This window comes from Galeopterus variegatus, unplaced genomic scaffold (genome assembly GCF_000696425.1).
Source record: "Galeopterus variegatus unplaced genomic scaffold, G_variegatus-3.0.2 Scaffold1032, whole genome shotgun sequence".
NCBI lineage: Eukaryota > Metazoa > Chordata > Mammalia > Dermoptera > Cynocephalidae > Galeopterus > Galeopterus variegatus.
In genome coordinates, this window is record NW_007727143.1 from 67,975 (window position 1) to 85,165 (window position 17,191).

A 17,191-nucleotide genomic window follows, 5' to 3' on the forward strand; every position below is an offset into this window, starting at 1 on the left:
TTCCTGACCTCATTCAATATATTTATATACGAGTACTGTCACATATGAAAATGTGTGATTTGGTGTACTTTCTGGGCCTCAGTTTTCTAATCTGAAATGGGGATGATGGTGATGATACTTAACCTGTAGAGTTACTGAGGTTACCTGAGATCACTGGTGTGGAGAGCTTAGCACAGCACCGGGCACAGTGTCGGCTATCATTGTTGCCATCGTCGCCATCTCTATTGTCATTATCATTGGACCCCAGACCCAGTGCAGCGGTCTGAATGGATGCCCTTTTCTCCCTCCACGACCTGCTGTTCCCCTTCTCCCTTCTCCTTTCTAATGAAACAGACTGTGATAAAAATTTGTGTTCCCTAATGCCTGTTTTTTTAAAAAAGCTAGAAAAAGCATCTGGGGTTTTCTGATGCTCTCCCCTTCCCTTTCCTTCCCTCACCCTCTTCCCTCTCTTTCCTCCCCATTTTGACCTAGATATACGGCCACTCAGCCCACTGCAGAGAGAACATTCCCATTCTGTGCCAGAGGAAGAGACGTCTGTGGCCTGCATGGTGCAGCTGGACCTGCAGTGACTCTACATAAAGACTGTCCCCAGGGAAGGGGACAAGGAGGGCTCTTCCAGAGGCCACATGGTGGGGCAGGTAAGTGCAGGATCTGCTGTCAGAGCACCCCAGGATGTGGCCAACGGCAAGTTACTTCACCTTTAAGCCTCATCTTCCTCACCTGCACAATGGGGCTAACAATAGCTACTTTGTGCAAGTGCTGTGAGTATAACATCAGGATCTGCTGTCAGAGCACCCCAGGATGTGGCCAACGGCAAGTTACTTCACCTTTAAGCCTCAGCTTCCTCACCTGCACAATGGGGCTAACAATAGCTACTTTGTGCAAGTGCTGTGAGTATAACATGGTGCCTGTATAAGGACCTGACACTGAGAAAGCTCCTAATAAATAGTAGTTATTATTATGTTGTAAAACAAAGTGTTGTATTTATTTAGCATTTTAGGTTTGAAAGGAAATTACCAACTTCTTTCTTCTTTTTAAAATGAACTAGTTTTTGCAGTATGGGGAAGGAAATTTAGTGATTTACATGTCTCCGGAGAAAGGTAAACAACTTCACCTGGGCCTCTGTTGATGCAGCCAGGTGCTGCTTCCTGGAGCTGTTGCTGGTCCCTAAGATCGCTGACAGAGCTCCCTCAACTCAGATAGCACCATGGTACAGGACATCGAGGCTGTTCCAGAGGATGCAGCAGGAAATATGTCAAGTCCCATGTGAGTGAGACCAGTGAGATCACTCTTTCAACAAGTACCCATTGAGCATCTGCCCTTTACCAAGACACAGTACTGCACAGCCAGAGGGTCCCTGAAACACAGTGTTATTTGGGAAAAAAGAAGTGTTAGAAGAACAACAAACAAGCCTAAGATAGGTAAGATCCTTACCCTCACATAATTTGTTTTTTAATGGTTCTTCACATGATTCTTTCTCTTTTTCTTTAAGGTATAACTTATGTACATTAAAATTCACCTTTTTTAGTATATAGTTCTATGAGTTTTGGCAAAAACATACAGTTGTGTAACCATCATTACAATCAAAGTATAGAACATTTTCATCACCTTCAAAATTTTCCTGTTGCTCTTTAACAATTACCTCCTCTCCCCATCCCCAGACACTGGCAACCACTGATCTGATTTCTGTCCCTATAGTTTCTCCTTTTCCAGAATGTCATATAAATGGAATCTTACAGTGTGTAGCCTTTTGAGTCTAGTTTCTTTCACTTACCATAATGCTTTTGGGATTATCTATATTGTTGTACATATCAGTGGTTTATTACTTTTTTTGTTTCAACTTTTTATTATGAAAATTTTCAAATATAAAGTTAAAATGCTAATACAATGAACACATATAAATCTACCACCTAGATTCAACAATTGTTTGCATTTTGCCATATTTTAAGATGACGTATATACACGGGCATGTATTTGCTAAACCATTTGCAAGTAAGTTGCAGATACTTTGACACTTCACCTCTAAAACTTCAACATACATCACCTGAGAATGTGGACATGTGATAAGCATACATTATCACACCTAAGAAAGTTGATAATAATTCCCAAATGTTATCTAATACCCAATCATTTGCAAATTTCTCCAATTTAAAAAAAAAAAAAAACTTTTTTACCCACCTGCTAGAGTTTTATTTCTAAACTTTTTAAAATTGAAACATGGGCCAGCCCGGTGGCGCACTCAGTAGAGTGTGGCGCTTGGGAGTGCAGCGGCACTCCCGCCAAGGGTTCGGATCCCATATAGAGACCGGTCCACTCACTGGTTGAGCGCGGTGCAGGCGTGACACCGAGGGTTGCGATCCCATTACCAGTCACGAAAAATGACAAAAAAAAAAAAAAAAAAAAATTGAAACATAATTGATTATACATATTTGTGGGGTACAGAATTGAATATCAATCCCTGGGTACAATACCTGATGACCCTATTAGGATAATTAGTATACTCATCCTTAAGTAACTTCTAAACTTTTAATTTTGAAATAATTATAGACTCACAAGTAGTTGCAAAAATAATAGTCTTCTGTACCCTTTCCCCAGGGCCCCCCTTGGTGACGTATTATAAATAGCTGTAGTACAATATCTTTTTCTTTTTGGCAGCTGGCACAGAAATCTTCAACCCTTAACCCTGGTGTTATAAGGCAGCACTCTAACCAACTGAGCTAACTGGCCTGCCCCTGTAGTACAATATCAAAACCAGGAAATTGACATTGGTACATTATTACTAACTATACTACAGACCTTACTTAGTTTTCACCTACATGCATTTGTGTGTGGGGGTGTGTGCATATTTCTATGTACTTTTATCCCATGTGTAGATTCATGTAACTACCAGCATAGTAAAGACAGATAGCTGTTACATCATCACAAAATAACTCTCTAGTGCCACCTCTATATACACATTCGCTCCCACTTCATACCTCCGTCCCTGGCAACCATTAATCTGTTCTCCATCTCCGTAATTTTGTCATTTTGACAATGTTATGCATATGAATTTTTCCACTAAGAATAAGGCCCTTGAGGTCCCTCTATGTCATTGCATGTATTATCAATAGTTCATCCCTTTTTATTCCTTTTTGTATGGATGTACCATAGTTTAGCCATTTACCAGTGAGATACTATGATATATATATATAGGTTATCGTTCAGTTTCTGGCTCCCCAAGGCAGGACTCTAATCTTCCCCTGCCCTTCTGTTTTGGAACTGGACATAAAGAAATCTTCTGACCTGCCTTGTCTGATTGTAGGTAATAAAGCATCCATTTCACGAGGGGCCCTGCCCCATCGCCGGGAGAAAGGAATGCTGCACAGAGAGGTCAAGAAGAACCTGAACAAACAGGCCTTGCTGGGCTTCCCCATTCAGTCTGTTAGCATTAGATAATACCCTTTTTGTCCAGTCATGTTTCTACATGTTTGTCCATGCTTCAGTCATGCCTTCATAACAAAGCTTCCATAAAAACCCAGGAGCACAGGGTTCAGGAAGTTTCTGGAGAACAGATTGAGATTCCTGCAGGGTGGCATGCCTGGAGAGGGCATGGAAGCTCTGTGCCCCTTCCTGCATAGCTTACCCTATGCATCTCTCCATCTGTAACCTTTGTAATAATGTCCCAGCTGGATCTAGTCGCAGTTGCCCACAGTGGTGGCCAGCTCCATACATCCCATCGTACTGGCTTTCACACCGTCCTATTTCACTCTCCTCAGTCCCCTGCTCCTGTTCCCTGGGATAGTGTCTTGAATTAACTTGCCAGTAAGCCTTTCTCTGCTTTCTCTACCTGCAAGGAGGTAGCAGGGATGGAGAAGAGCCGAGATTAAATTAAAACAAATATATGGAACTTATGGACTAGTGGGAGACACCAATAATAATTAAAGAAAAGGAAACAAAATTTAAATAACTACAGGTGATGTGATAGACCTTTCAACAAATGGTATTGGAATAACTGGATATCCATATGGAAAACAATGCATCTCAATCCCTACATACCATACTCAAAATGGATCAAAGAACTAAACATTTTTAAAGAATAAAAACTATAAAACTCCTAGAAGAATAGAAGAATACCTTCATGACCTTGGTGTAGGCAGAGATCATAGAAAGAACTAATCATGAAAGGGGAAAAAAAGACAGCATTAAGAAAATGAAAAGTCACATGCTAGAAGAAAGTTTTGCAACACATATTTTTCATTGTATCTAGAACATATAAAGAAATCTTATAACAGCAATAATACAAACAACCAAGTTAAAATATGGGCAAAAGGTTTTAACAAATACTTTTTTAAAAAGATATACAAATATACAATAAGCACATGAAAAGTTTCTCAGCATCATTAGTCATTAGGAAAATGTAAATTAAAAACAATGAGATAACATCACATACCATTAGAATGGCAAAACCCTTGGTTAGAGCATGGTGCTGATAACACCAAGGTCCAGGGTTCAATCCTTGTACTGGCCAGCTGCCCCTTTAAAAGACTGGTAATAAAAAGTGTTGGTGAGGATTTGGAACAATTGGAACTCTCATATGAGGGTTCATGGAAAATGTGTATTACAAAAACAACTATACATATATTTCAAAATTTTTTTGCACCAAGATAAACTTGTAGTAACTTGTTATAACATGTCTCAACAGGATCTAGTTCAAGACACTAAGAAGAATAAGACATTAGTTTGAAAAGAGCCCCCATCAGAGCAACATAAATTCTGCTAAAATTGAAGCAAGAACAACTATCAAATTTATAATGAAGCTTGGATGGAAAAATGGTGAAATCATTGATGCTTTACGAAAGGTTTATGGGGACAACGTCCCAAAGAAATCATCAGTTTATAAATGGATAACTCATTTTAAGAAGGGATGAGACAATGTTGAAGATGAAGCCCATAGCAGCAGACCATGTACTTCAATTTGCAAGGAAGAAGCTAACCTTGTTCATACCCTAATTGAAGAGGACTGATGACTAACAGCAGAAACAATAGCCAACACCATAGACATCTCAACTGGTTCAGCTTACACAATTCAATTCAATTTTTTTTGGTTGCCTGCCTGAGTAGGGATCCAAACCCTTGCAGTTTATACAATTCTGACTGAAAAATTAAAGGCGCAGCCTGGCCAGTTAGTTCACTTGGTAGAGCATGGTGCTGATAACACCAGCATCAAAGGTTCAGGTCCCTATACTGGCTAGCCACCAAAAAAAAAAAAAAAAAGGTGAGCAAACTTTATGGTTGATGGGTGCCAAAACTCTTGTTTCCAGGTCAGCTGCAGACAAGAGCAGAGCTTTCAATGGAGATTTTAAACAAGTCGGATTGAAATCCTGAAGCATTTCTTAGAAGAATCATAATGAGATGAAATATGGCTTTACCAGTAGGGTCCTGAAGACAAAGCACAATCAAAGCTGTGGCTACCAAGAGTCAAAGCAAAAATGGACTGGTCAAAAGCAAAAGTTGTGGCAATAATTTTTGGGATACACAAGGCATTTTGTTTGTTGACTTTCTGGAGGGCCAAAGAACAAATAACATCTGCTTATCGTGAGAGCATTTTGAGAAAGTTAGCAGAGCTTTAGCAGAACAACACCTGGGAAAGCCTCACCAGAGAGTCCTTCTCCACCACGACAATGCTCCTGCTCATTCCTCTCATCAAACAAGTGCAATTTTGTGAGAGTTTCAATGGAAATCTTTAGGCACCCACCTTACATTCCTGATTTGGCTCTTTCTGATTTCTTTTTGTTCCTAACCTTAAAAAATCTTTAAAGAGCACCTACTTTCCTTCAGTAAAAAATGTAAAACAGACTGCATTAACATGGTTGAATTCCCAGGACCCTCAGTTCTTTAGGGATGTACTAAATGGCTGGTATCATTCCTATTAAAGTGCTTGATGAAGCTTATGTTGAGAAATAAGGTTTATATTTTATATTTTTATTTTTTAATTCCATTTCTTCACAAACATTTTGAAGTCCTCTCATACACTGCTGGTAGGAGTGTAAACTGGAACAATCACTTTGGAAAAAAGTTTGATGGTTTCTTTTTTTTTTTTTTTTTCCTTTTTGTCTTTTTTCGTGTCCGGCAACGGATCGCAACCCTCAGTGTCGCGCCCGTACTGGACCGGGACCAGCAACGGGATCGCAACCCTCGGTGTTGCGCCCGCACCTTGCTCAGCCAGTGAGCGGGAACCGGTCTGTATGTGGTATCTGAACCCTCGGCGGGAACGCCACCGCGCTCCCAAGCGGCGCACTGTAGCAGTGCGCCACTGGGCCGGCCCCAAGTTTGATGGTTTCTTATAAATTAAACATACATTTACATTTGCCCAGCAATCTCCATTATAGGTATTTACCCCAAAGAAATGAAAATGTACATCCACACAAAGATTTTTTTTTTTTCTTTCCCTTTTTGTCTTTTTTACTGACCGGTAACGGGATCGCAACCCTCGGTGTCGTGCCCGTACCAGGGACTGGCAACGGGATCGCAACCCTTAGTGTTGCATCTGCACCGCGCTCAGCCAGTGAGTGGGAACCGGTCTCCACATGGGATCCGAACCCTCGGCGGGAGCGCCGCCGCGCTCCCAAGTGGCGCACTCTTCAGTGTGCCACTGGGCTGGCCCCACACAAAGATTTTTGCATAAATTGTCAGAGCAGCTTTATCCATAATAGCCCCAAACTGGAAATAGCACAGGTGTCCATCAACAGGTCAACAGATAAATTGTGGCATATTCATTCAATGGCTTATTACTCAGAAATAGAAAGGAGCAAAATACTGACAAATGCTACAACATAAATGAACCTCATAAACATGCTGAGTGAAAGAAGCCAGACAGAAGAGTACATAGCATATCTTTACATTTAAATGAAGTTCTAGAACAAGTAAAACTAAGCTCTGCAGACACAAAGCAGAGCAGTGATTGACTGGGGCTGGCCATGGGAAGGGGGAATATTGACTGGAAAGAGGAATCAGGAAAATTTTACAGGTTATGGAGATACTCTATATCTTGAGTGGCATGGTGTATACATAGGTGTTTGTCAAAACTAACTGTACACCCTAAATAGATGCACTTTATTGTATCAAAAAGACTGATTTTTAAAGTGAATGAACTATAGCTCATGTTAAGTGCTACAAAGGGAAGAAAATATGGTATTATGAGAGAATTAGGGAAGGGGGACTACTTTTGATTGACTGGCCAGGGAAAGGCTCTTGAAGACGTGACATTTGAGCAAAGATCTGGATGTCAAGAGGGAGTCAGCCTTGATCTTGGAAAGATGGAGGGGAGGGCATTCCAGGCAAAGGGCACTACAGGAACAAAGGCTCAGGATCAGGAAGGTGCTGGGTGAGCTTGGGAACAGTCTGAAGGCCATTGTCACTGGGCAAAGTGGGTGGAGCAGAGATCGGTAGGAAACAGGGTGGCGAGGTGGGTGGGAGCCAGTCATGCAAGGCCTTATCAGCCCTGATAAAGGTTTGAAATCTTAAATGAATAAAATGTAAGTCCTTCAAGGTCTAGGGGGGCAGAAACACTTTTGCAAATAAAGGCAATTATAGGTCATAGGTGATATATCTGGGAAGTGTACAGGGGCAGAGGAGGAAGTAGTCAGCACTACCTGGGAACATCTGGGAAGGCTTCCCAGAAGAAGTAACATGTTAGCCAAGAACTTGAAGGAAGAGTAGAAGAGGGGAAAGGTCATTCTGGTGGAGGGTACTGTGTCTATAGAAGCCTAGAGACATGTAAACTTATGGAACATTCAGGAACCTGAGCATAATATAAGTTTAATTGTAATTTTCCCTGTGGGAAGGGGAGTGGCAGGAGATCTGAGGCTGGAGAGAGAGGCTTTGAATGCTTTGTCAGACTTGATCCTGCAGGCGATAGGAAACCCCTGAATAATTTTAAGTCAGGGAGTACCAGGGCCAGGTCAAGACCTCCAGATTGGGCAGGCAGAGAGCAAGTTCTGGTGTGAGATAATGGGGAAGACCACTGGTTCTGGTGTGACATAATGGGGCTGTCCAGGGTTAGGAAATGATCTGCAGAGTCTGAGGCACCAGAAGGCCAAAATTGCTAATGTTTGTATGCATCTGCTCCCTCAGATGGCTTGTTACACCTAAAGGTTCCTAGGCCCTGGCCCCTGGCATTCAGAAGCAGTAGATCTAGGATAGAGCTCAGGAACCTGCGTACATAAAAAGTGCCATTCCCCACTGTGATGCAGGTGAATTCCATACTTCCAAGCTGCTAACGTGGCCTCTCCAGGGGCCTGGAGCAGGAGGCAAGATGGGGACACTCTCATCTGGACTGTGGCTGAAGCAGCCCAGAGATTCAGGCAAAGGTGGCATCTAAAATAAGGTTCTGATAGGGCCGGCCCGTGGCTCACTCGGTAGAGTGCGGTGCTGATAAAATAAGGTTCTGGATGTGATGGAAGCAAAAGTAGCTTGTGTCTCCACTGCTGCAGCTGACCCAGAGATTCAGGCAAAGGTGGCATCTAAAATAAGGTTCTGGATGTGATGGAAGCAAAAGTAGCTTGTGTCTCCACTGCTGCAGCTGAAGAATTGCAAGAGTGGCCCTGGTCATCATGTGTAACACGGATTCCAGATCTCCTGTCCAAGGAGCCACAGAAATAAGTGGTGGGGTCAAGACTGGAACATAGATCTGCCTTTTACCTTGTACCCTCTCCTAGGGTGCAGATGGGGAGGCAGGAAGGGATTACTGGGAGCTGTAGTGAAGTGGAAAACAGGTTCTGTGCAAAGGAACAGCTCCTACTGCACAGCATCTCCCCTAATTAACCTTTGCAACAGCTCTGTGTGGCCCTATTATTATTATTCCCATTTCATAGATGAGGAAACTGAGTCTCAAAAAGGTTCAGTAAATTATTGTGGTTCCCATAGTGAGGAAGTAGGGCAACCAAGACTGAAATACAGGTCTCTAGACACTCCCTGCTTCCCCATAAGTAGAAGTCACTTCATCTTTTAATTTGAAATGATCTTCCAAGCAACAGAACGGGAGTGGGGAGTCCCCAAGTTTTCTTTGTCCCATCCATTTCAGAAGGTATCTAAGTCCTTCCTGTGTGTGTCTTCCAAAGAGAAGTTTCCCAGCACCCAGAGGAGCTAGAATTTAGAGCCATATTGTGCAAACCAAGTTGTAGGGTCCCAGCCAGGAAGACTTGCTTGGATCTTCTAAGAATCTCACAACAGTGCCACATGCCTCAACTTTATCCAAGCAACAGAAGGAGGTGGTGGAGGCGGCATCTTCATCAGTGGTGGTGGCGGCGGCAGCAGCAGCAGCAGTTCTGGCCCCAGTGCACTACTGTACTGTCTTTCTATGATGAAATACACATGGCATATGGCTGCAAAATTACTATCTTAAGAGCAGATAGAAATGGCATTTTTCATGCACCAGATTTCACTTCCCTTTCTGAAACAATTCTTGTAGTAAACAGAGGTTTTCTGATCTTGTTAAGATCCGAGAATGGGAATTCCTTAACACGTTTTAAGTAGAACTATTGTCTTGCAGAGTTTCAGTCTATTAATGGTGCAAATGTTTTTTAAACATGGAAGCTATTCTGTGCTCCCTCCAAAGTGTACAGGGGCAGAGGAAGGCCAGGACAGGAAGGGGAGCTGCTACCACCAGGCGACCAATTCCATCCCAGTTACAAACCACCCCAGTGATGAGACCTCCATATGTCGTCCTGTGGCTGCCATCCCTTGGCAAATGGGGTGGGGAAAAGGAAAGGCTTGCTGAGTGTGGGAGGCCACAGGGCGGAGGAACCAAGGAAGGACCAGGAAACGGGTAGACTGTGACTTTTAGGAGGAGAATTATTTTGAATCACATCTTGTATGCTGACAGCATAATGATCATTATTAGGGCCTCAGATGTACAACGAAGCCCGCCCTGAAGTTAAATTTTCCCTTTCGGATAAGCGTGGCCTGTCAGCCCAGCATAAGATGGTTGTATGCCGACCTCCTCCACGATTGGGGGTTGGAATGTTCCAGCTGCTGCTCCCTCTCTGTTATCTTTCATTACGGACTTCGCTTTTTTGGTAAATTAGGGCCCCATTTTTCTACCTTAGTCTTTTAAAATCAACCTGAGAAACACTTGGTGTAAGCACCACAGATATATATATATATATATGCAGTTTTCTACCCACATTTAGTCTCAGGGTTGTTATCTGGAATCCTACGTGCCCAGGGACTCTGGACACAGTGTGACCTCTCACAGGTGGGCAAATGTGTGGTCTGAGTTATGCCCAGACAGATTTTATTTGGCTTTCACAGTGTTTTTAAAGTTGATTTTGTTAGGTTCAGCAAGATGGAGATAAGGTAGAGAGAGACCCAAGCCAGGCACTGTTTCAGCCAAAAGCCTTTATTCCACCAACGTGGAGGGGAGACTGAGTCAGATCAGTTCCCCCGAACAAAGGAAAGCAGGAGATTTATAAGGTTTTGAGGGTTCTGGCAGAGTAATGGGCAATTTTGAAATCAGCAGTATGCAAGGTGACACAGCCCTTGTGGTCTGCTAACATCTGGTCGGTTAAGGCATGGGTTTCTAGTTAGCATCACACCTGTATCAGTACAAAGCATTCCAGCCTGAAGCCAGCTAACACAGCCTACAAGACGTTCCTTTGATGATAATGGTCATGTTTACCTCTTCCCAGGAGAGGAATTTAGCTACCCACTTCCCGGAGCAGAAAAGGGAAGGGGTAGGGGGAGAGAAGGGTGGAAAGTTGCTTGACCTGGCTGTGCTGATGTTAAGCTAGCCATGAGGCCTAATAGGTTTTTGTATCAAAATACTATTTGCTGGCTTTTCAGGAAAAGTCAGAAAACCTGGCCACACTCACTCTGTGACAAGTGGCTGGAGCTGAATAATAGTTGTTCCTTTTGCACAGAGTTTGTTCTCCTGTTCGCTATAGTCCCCACCACTCCCCATCATCCCCCATTCACACCTTAAGAGGAGGTACAAGCTAAAAGGCAAATAAATATGGATACGTGGGTTCCAGTGTTGACCCCATCACTTACTTCCTATGGCACCTTGAATAGGTGTCTACATCTCTCTGAAGCCTGTTTTTAATCTTTAGGAAGATGAAAATAATGAGATGAAGTACAGAGAGCACTGGCAGAAAGCCTAGCATAGGGAAAGCACTCAATGAGGATTTGCCATGCATGTTTATTGATGTATATTACTATTTCTTGTCAATGACACAGAGGAGTCTTGAAGATGGTATACAAATGAACACACCTACTGGAATGTTAGCTTCATGTAAGGATTTTTAAAATCTGTTTTGCTTATTCCTATATCCCTAGGACTTAGTACAGTCCCTGGCACATGGTAGGCACTCAGTAAATATGCTGTGGGTTTCCTGTTTCTCTGGCTTCTGATTCTTCTTATGTTGTGTGCTAAGTTATTATTGGTCCATTTGATAAATATAAATGGACTTATAGGCTGACTATTTCTAATTTACATGTATTGATTTTTGTGAGTGTGTGTATGTGTGGTTGGTACGGGGATCCAAACCCTTGTCCCTGGTGTTATTCTTAATTCTTTTTTTTTTTTTTTTTTTTTTTTTTTTTGTCCGGCAACGGATCGCAACCCTCGGGGTCGCGCCCACCCCTTGCTCAGCAGCCAGTGAGCGGGAACCGGTCTGTATGTGGGATCCGAACCCTCGGCGGGAGCGCCTCCGCGCTTCCCAAGCGGCGCACTAGCGCAGTGCGCCACCGGGCCGGCCCTATTCTTAATTCTTTTAAGACTATAACAAGTATTCTTAAAACACAGATTTCAAATAGCTCTTTTATTTTTGGCAGCTGGCCAGTAGGGGGATCCAAATCCTTGACCTTGGTGTTTCAACACCATCCTCTAAACAATGAGCTAACTGGCCAGCCTATTCTTAATTCTTTAAAAGATTAAAAAGCAGGGAGATGCTCAGAGTTGACAGGAACTTCCTTGCCATAGTCAGTTGAGTCACAGCCTGGGAGAAAAATGTTCTCCCCCAGGGTTGGTATTCTAAGATCACTATCAGGCCAGGCCACTTCAGGAATCAGTGCTTCAAAAAGTCACAAATAAAAATGCACGCATTTATGTGATGCCTCCTGAGAACTCAAGAAACTGTACAAACACATTTAAAGCATTAAGTGCTTCTTGAAGCACTTTCCTTAGAAGCAGTTTTTCCAGAGAGGAGAGTGTACTTAGGTAAAACCAATGGCAGGTCCTATGTCATGATTTCAACATGGCTCAGCTGAGTGCCAGAGTTGGCTCCCCACCGGATGCAACTTTCGTGGAAATACCAGGAAAGGTAAGTTGACTCCCAAGTGAATTCAAGCTTATTGGAATATTACATGAGCCTACAGAACCTTTTGATGATGTTGTAGTTTCAGTATTGGTGGTCTGTAGGGTTCAGCTGTTTTTTCTTTGCTCAGCATCCATTCTTCCTACTTCTGGCAACCAAACTTCAATTTTCCTTAGGAAGTCATTCCTTCCACACGTTCAATTGTGGGATTTGGGAGAGGCTATGTTTACCCCCAGCTCCGGAAGAGACATGGGACCGGCCAGTGTGTCACATCCCCTAGTCACGGCCACACATTCAGAGAAAAGCAAGTTACCCAAGCTAATCCAAACACTAAGACTCCATTCTGGAGACTTTCTTAGTACTACTGGGAAAAAGAAAGCCTTTTGTCTGCCGAGATTTTTCACTGTGAGAATATAATTCTGACACTCTCAGAGGTACTACCTAAGAATGAAGTCATGCAGAGAAGAGAGCTGAGAGAGAGAGCAAGAGAGGAGATTCCTGGTGATAGTGTTTGAGTACCTGGATCCAGCTATACCTGAAGCTCAGATTCACCCCTGAATTTTTGGTTTCATGAACTCATACATTACCTCTCCCTCTTTCTTAAACTGATCTGAATAGTGCTTCAGCACTTGCAATGGAGAGATTCCTCACTAGCAAATTGGAATTTGAAAATGTAGATTAGAGGGCCAGCCCATGGCTCACTTGGGAGTGTGTGGTGCTGAGAACACCAAGTCAAGGGTTAGGATCCCCTAACCCTTACCCATCTTTTATAAAAAAAAAAAAAAAAAAAAAAAAAAAAAATTGTAGATTAGAAAAAGAGACACAGAACTGTGAGGCTCATTGCTCACTTGAAAACCAAAACCTTGAACCTTGGCCAGAGGCAAACTGGGGTTTCGAACCCTTGACCTTGGTGTTACAAGGCTTGTGCTCTAACCAACTAAGCTAACCAGCCAGCCCATCTTCCTTTGTCTGCTTGGGGGTGGGGTGGGGTGGGGGAATTGAAATAAGCCAGAGGCCAAGTTCTGGTGGACTTCTTCACTGCTTTTAAACTCTTTGTACTTGACTGAGGGGAATTCTGCTAGCATTTGCCATTGAGTCTGTGGGTTCCAAAAAGATGTTCAATTTGTGCAACATCTAGAGACATAGGGTTACTGAGGGCCTCTGCATGCCAGCCTTCAACTTCCATACACACACCAGCAAGTGGGCAGGCTTTCTCTTTTCTAGGAGGGGTTGCTTCTAGTCCTGGGTCAGCCCTTGTTTACTCTTCGGGGCTGCATCTTTGTGTGCCACCTATGCTCATTTTCCCTTCTGACACAGCCTAAATACTGCTGCCAAATGATTCTTCCCAAAACACTGCATCTCATTCCCATTTCCCACCTCAAGGAACTTAAATGGTTCCCTATAGTTTTCAAACTGAATCTGTCTTCTTCTGCTCAGCCACTAATAAAACTAATACTAATACTAAAAGTTAACAGTTTGAAGCACTTACTATGTGCCAGGCACCATGCATAGGTTCCATAGGTTTCTCAGTTAATCCTCAAAATGACACTATAAAGCAGAAATCAAGCTTATGCCTATTTTTTTAGATAAGTAAACTGATGTACAGAGGTTAAGTAACTCGCTCAAGGTCACATGGCCAGTAAGGGATGGAGTCTGAATGCAACACTGTCACTCTGGATCTAGACCTCATGCTCCTACCAAATGATTCTGCTGTCTCAAAAGCTCTCCCACAATCTGCTCTGTCTCTACTTTATTTCCCACAACTCTCCAATTTCTATAGTCTATAGGCTGGTCTTATATCTATGCCCACCCTTCTCTAATTTTATTGTCTTTGCTTATTTGTTTAATCATTCAATCATTCCATTTATTCAAAGCATCGACAAGGCTAATCTTACATTCTGCCAAATAATCTCATTGTTATCTTTGCTTGTCCATTATTCATCCATCCAGCAAATATTTACTGAGTCCCTGCCCCAAGTGCTCAGGTTGTTCCCTGACCCAGAATACTCCTCTTACCACTTCCCCAAATCCTGCCTATTTTTCAAGGCTCCAGACCCTTCCTTGCATGCATCCCACCCTAGCCAAGGTAAGAGGCATGGCCCCCTTTTCCATGAGACTGAGGGCACAGAAGGGCATGACATAGTTTAGCATTCAATTTCACAGAGGCCTGACAAGGTCTCATACTGTTTTTCCCATTAGGAGTCAGATGCCTGGAGGACGAAGCCAGGGTGCATGCTCCTTTCGTATCCATTATGGTGTTGAGTGCATATTAGGTATCCAAAAAACATTCTTTCGTCCAATTGTTGAGTGAACAAATGGGGTCCAATGAAAATATAATGGTTTTTTAAATGGTCCTTTTAAAAACATTATGAATCTGGGTTTTCTTTGCCCTGGAATTCATCTAAAGTTTATGACAGTCTTGCGAGGTAGGTATTATTCCCCTTTTACAGATAAAGCTGAGGCTCAAAGAAGGCAGTTAACTTGCCCAAGTTCACAAAATGGATAAATCTCAGAGCACAGGCTCCCAACCACTGCACCATGCTGCCTCCACAATCCTTGGATGACTCTCCTGGATGAACAAATGTTGAAAATCCATTGCAAATCCTGTGGCTAATGGACTTTCACAGAAAAATATGCTCTGCCGGGGCCTTGAACCCAAACATTTTATTTCCAGGACTAGAAATCCATGGCCGTTGTGAAGAAACTTCATGAAACTCGGGAACTTCTACATCTGGCCTGCTGCTTAGTCCTGAGGCCTGAGGTCAAATCCTGGAAAAGAGCCATGTGGGACACACTGCCTGACCATATCTCTGGTTCTCGGGTGCTACCAGCAACATTCCCTGAGTTTTCACCCATGTGATAGCACTCCCACCTCAGCAATAGAGGATGAGGGGTGGTGAAGAGTGTTCTGTTTCTCTTTTGATGGTTACGCCCTTTCCCTACTAATTCAGTTAAAGGAGTGGCCAGGGACCTTACTGAAAACATTTCCTAGCATCTTTTCTCCCCCAACACAGCCCACATATCTCCTAGCTGCCATGAGAAGCTTCCCTCCCTTCCAAGGCAATTACCACTGCCTTTCACCCCATCCTCACCGTGTCTTCTGCAGATGAGGTACAGAGGCATATACCAACGTCCTTACTGTCTTGATGAATATTGTCAGAGTGAAGCTATGGATGTGCCTGTTTCTGCTTTTCCGTCTGCATCAGTGTTTTGCAAAGGGTGGGTCTTGCCACCTGATGGTCCAAAGATAATTTTGGGGTGTTCATGGATGACCTTCACCATTGCTGCTTTTCTCTGCCAACCTCTGAAGGACACCACCTACTGCTCCGTCCTGAGGAGATGTCAGCTGCACCAGGTTCTCCCCACCTGTTTCTTCCTTCCCCTCAGTCCTCACTTTTGTAGCCTCTCAACCTCGCTTCCTTGAATGGTTTTAGCATCCCTTCCTATGTGCCAGGCACCATGCATAGGTTTCATACGTTTCTCAGTTATGACACTATAAAGCAAATATCAAGTTATCCCTATATTTTTAGATGAGGAAACTAATACACAGAGAGGTTAAGTAACTCGCTCCAAGTTGCTCAAGGATGGTTTTAGCATCCCCTCCTGGGTCTCTCATTACCTTGCCCTCCCTTTCAGTAAACCCTTCCCAAACCACTGCCTACTTCTCCCTTCTTGCCAATCCTCCTTCCTTCTTTTAAAAAATGAGTGTATGAAAGTAAAAAAGGGCCACTTAAATAAAATGGGTAAGTAAATAATAAACAGTACAAGTTGTACTTGGATATGAGACAAACTACCCATACACTTTTGATCTTTGAGGACCATGTCTCAATCAGCTTGGCGCTGCCCGATGCCAAAAGGTGCTCACTAGAAGTTGATTATAAAATAACCTCTTGGTCTAAAATCCCATACTCTAAGAGGAAAGAACAACATGTATGAAACTTACATAGCGGTGCAAAGAGTAGCAGAGTAAAACTGAAATGAAACTCAGAAGCAAAGGGATGGGGTATTGAATTTTCATTTTGAAGCTTATAGCCTATGTGGGGAGACCGGAGAGTCACAAAGGTGGAGGCATACCATTATAGCAAGCAAGGGGAGGAATTCGTAGAGAAAAATCAATTTCTAAAACGAAAAATAAAAATGCGTTGCAAGTAGTACTTGCAAGCTTTTTCTGGGCTTTGCTGTGGGAGCGTTTCAAGATTTGTCTTCCTATTGCAACAGCAGAAGGAGACCTTCAGGACAGGTGGTCTCGGCCTGGCCTCGGGCCCCTCCCCTTCCTCTTCGTGACGTGAATNAATTTCTAAAACGAAAAATAAAAATGCGTTGCAAGTAGTACTTGCAAGCTTTTTCTGGGCTTTGCTGTGGGAGCGTTTCAAGATTTGTCTTCCTATTGCAACAGCAGAAGGAGACCTTCAGGACAGGTGGTCTCGGCCTGGCCTCGGGCCCCTCCCCTTCCTCTTCGTGACGTGAATGAAGTGTTACTACATTCTCGAGCACTGGCTGCACTACTTGCTGCGAGGTTTATGGGGCTAAAGTGGCAGAGAGCAATCCAGCTATCAGTCTCAGCTCCAGTGTTCTCAAGTATAGATCGGGGAGTAAGTCCCGAACCTCTTTGGGTCTCGACCGACAAGACATGAGGAGGTAGCCGCCCACAGCCAACTCTACGTGTCACGCACCGAGCAGGGTTCCGCAGGGACACTGGCCCTGCCCCCAGACGCCCGCATTAGCGGCGAAAGCGTTATCAGTTGGAGCCCACGAGAACCGATACAACCTGACGTGAGTGCTTGTTGGAGTCTCAGGTACCCGTCGCAGCTCCGAGGCGAGTGCAGGGAAACCAGCGGCCGATTTGGCGTCCCGGCGGCGCCGACCGCAGCTGAGAGCTCCAGGCGGCGCCACCAGGC

The 17,191-nt window shown here is 43.6% G+C and overlaps 1 protein-coding gene and 1 long non-coding RNA gene across 4 annotated transcripts in view; one reads left to right on the forward strand and one right to left on the reverse strand.

Moving 5' to 3' along the window:
• Positions 1 to 958: 958 nt before the first annotated feature.
• Positions 959 to 2,221, reverse strand: LOC103591792. Its single transcript, XR_550614.1, has 2 exons — positions 2,179 to 2,221; positions 959 to 1,357 (listed from the first exon to the last, which is right to left on the reverse strand). It is a non-coding gene; the product is annotated as an uncharacterized LOC103591792 (long non-coding RNA).
• A 14,560-nt stretch (positions 2,222 to 16,781) lies between these two features.
• The window catches only part of CYSTM1 (cysteine-rich transmembrane module containing 1), a 67,453-nt gene continuing 67,043 nt past the window's right edge, over positions 16,782 to 17,191 (forward strand). The window contains exon 1 of one of the 3 annotated variants that reach the window (XM_008574318.1): positions 16,782 to 17,066. The gene's annotated coding sequence lies outside the window, so the exon portion shown is untranslated. Of the gene's footprint in view, positions 17,090 to 17,191 lie in introns of all 3 variants that reach the window. The other 2 variants (XM_008574315.1, XM_008574314.1) reach the window with 2 other exon arrangements.